The following is a 2,972-nucleotide window of genomic DNA, read 5'->3' as shown; positions in this document are numbered from 1 at the left end:
TCTGGCCGCTGCGCTTCTCTTCCATGGGCGCCAGGCGTCGCCCCCACTCCTCGGGCCGGCCGGCCACCCCGCCCGCGGACCTCGGAGCCACTCCGGGAGTGGGAGAGGAGGGGAGGGGGAGGAGGGAGGAGGGAAGAGGGGGGGGGAGGGGGGAGCCAGTCCACATTTCCTGCGTCCTCCGACTCGCTCGCTCTCTAGCAGGCACTGAAGAGAAGGAGAGTGGGAAGGCAGGAGGCCGGAGGCGAGCACAGCTGGCCAGCTGTAGCCGGCCCCCGGGGTGTGTGCATGCGCCTCGCTGCGCCGGTGCCCTCCCTGAGGCCGCGGGCGGCCTGGGGCTGAGCCGGCCGGCCTGGGGGGAGCCGGCGGCACCGGCGCGGCGGCGGGAGATGCGCAGCGGCCGCGCTCCGCTGTCCGAGGAGCAGCCCGGCTGGACGCAGGGCCCCGAGGTAAGAGAAGGGGGCCGGGATGCGCCGGGGAAGGGGGGAATGGGTCCCGAGGCGGGGGCGGGGACCAGCCAGGCTGTCGGGGGGGACCTACAGACGGACCAGCTGACAGACGATCTCGCTGATGCTCGGGCCTTGGAGCCCGCTCCCGGGCACCGCCCCCAGCACCGGGGCCCCTGTACCCCGACCCGCGCCCGCGCCCAACTTCCTGCGCTCGTTCATCCAGAAGAAGCGGCTGCCACCGCCCCCTCCCCCAGCGGCCGACGTTTGTGTTGTGGTTGTGTGTGTGGGGGCTTCTGCTCGAGTGGGTTTGCGTGAGCCCACGCAGTTGAGCATTGTGCGCCTGTCCGTGTGTTTGGGCGCTCCCGGGTGTGTGTGTGTGTGTGTGTGTGTGTGTGTGTGTGTGTGTGTGTGTACGCTTGCTCCGGAGCCATGGGAGGAGGTGTGGGGGTGCGCTTCTGTGTATTGTGTGGCTGTGCCCAAGGGTGCGTGGGCTCGTGTGTTTTGGTGTAGGGGGTGCCAGCTTGCGTGAACGTACGCTTACATATGTGTGCATCATGCGTGTGTATGGTGTGTGTGTTCATTTGCACTTGTGTGGGCTTATCTATGTGTGTACATTTCAGCAGTGTGTGTAGAGGGGGCCCTGCCTGCGCGCGTGGGTGATCTACGAGCATGGGGAGAAAGTGCGGAGTGGGCGCGGAGCCCGCAGTCCCCGGTGGGGGGCGGGCAGCGCCAGACCTGCCCTGGCAGCCCTCCCCAGCTGGAGAAAGGGGGCGTGGGCACAGCTGGGACACTCCCATCTACCCACAGACACATACACACCCACACACGCTCACCCCCACCCACCCACAAACATCCACACCCACACACTAGCATCCCTCAGCCAAAGTTAGGATCCGGTCGCCTCTTCGGAAACCCCACGCAGCCTGTGTCTACCCTCCCCCCCGCCCCCATCTCGGGGCGGACTGGGGCTGGGGGGGGGGGGGTGCGGAGTGTTCTCCAGGCCCAGGACCGCTCCCCATTGAGGTGCGGGGGGCATAGGGGTCACCCACATACTGAGGAGAAGAGGGTCGGTATCAGCCTGGGAACTGTCAGAGGTGACCTAAATTCCTTTAAGACACTAATCAACTTGTTATTTAAAAAGATAATTCTCGAGAAGTTGAAAAACCACATGCAAACGTCACGGGCTCGGTTCTCCCACTCTGAGCCCAGGCCACGCCCAGAACTGGACTTCCTTGATTCAGCCCAGGGCACCTCCGAGTGTGTCCTAGAGCCGCTTTTACTCGGAGGCAGAAATGAGCCGGGACTGAGCCCCCGGGCGCTGTTCGAAGCCCCACGGTCAGCCCGGCTCTGGCTGACACTTCCTTCCGAACGCTGACTCAGCCACTTGCCGCGTCTTTGTTTTTCCCCACTGTACAATGAAATGCCATCTGAGAAGCTTTGTCAGCCCTGCTGGACCCAGGCGGGACCACGGGGCCGGGTTAGTGGCCACGCTCTCGGGAGGGAGGGGATCGGGGCTGTGGGGGCACCTGGGAGCCCGCCGCTTGTATGGCACTGCCCTGGAATTCCCCTTCTCATTCTGGTATTTTACTTCATGCTTTTAAAATCATTATCTGAGGAGTACAGACCAGGACCGTGAAAAAGAGCCTTTGCCTCAGACGCTTTGCCCTTTCCGATGGGTCCTCAAACTCGCAGCCCCATCGAACCTTACCTGTGTACCTAGTGGGTGCCCGGAGTACAAGAAGTCAGCCGGTCAGTAAGCATTTATTAAATGCCTCGTGTATGCCAGGCCCTATGCTAAGTAAGCCGTGGGCATCCAGAGAAAAGGAAGGCAGCCTCTGTTCTAATGGGAAGAGAGTGTACCAAGAGCCTCCAGGAAAGTGAAGGAGGGGGAGCTGGAGGCTTGGCCATTTCCTTGGAGTGGGACCTGCCCAAGGGTGCCTGGCTGGGCAGTCAGAGGTGCCATTTGAACCCAGGTCTTTCTGACTCAGAAGGCCAGCTTCCCTCTCTATTCTATCTCTATAACTTCATTAGAGCAGGGAATGCCAATGAGCCTATGAAAGCCAATGCCTCCATCTTGTGTCTTAGAACATGGAAAAGTTCACAGACTTGCTCAAAGTTACATGGATCATGCATGTACATCCAAGGAGGGTCATGTGTGTATGTCCAAGGGGATCATGTATGTACATCCAAGGGGATCATGTATGTATATCACATGCCTGGGCATGGTTTGCTTCCTCAGAGGCCAGATTTAGGCACCAAGGCAGGACGCTTTCTCCATGTGTTACATCCATGAAAGGGCTCACTAGCCTACTTTTTCTGTCCAGGGAGTGCCCCAGGCCCTCAAGCCTCGTCTGTCCTCCTCCTGCCTCCTCTCCCACACTCACAGTCCTTCTGTCATCTGTCCCATTTCTTTAGCACCTTGGACTTTCATTCCAAGGTAACAGCTAGTTATCTGACCGTTTATCCATGTTAATATGTTCATGGCCCTAATGTGCTAATGAGCTCCCTTCTCATCCTGGGTAGCAT

The sequence above is a fragment of the Petaurus breviceps genome, unplaced genomic scaffold (genome assembly GCF_028583685.1).
Source record: "Petaurus breviceps papuanus isolate PSGF00001 unplaced genomic scaffold, PetGlider_PUasm1.0 490, whole genome shotgun sequence".
Lineage (NCBI taxonomy): Eukaryota > Metazoa > Chordata > Mammalia > Diprotodontia > Petauridae > Petaurus > Petaurus breviceps.
Note: the sequence above shows the minus strand (reverse complement) of the source record.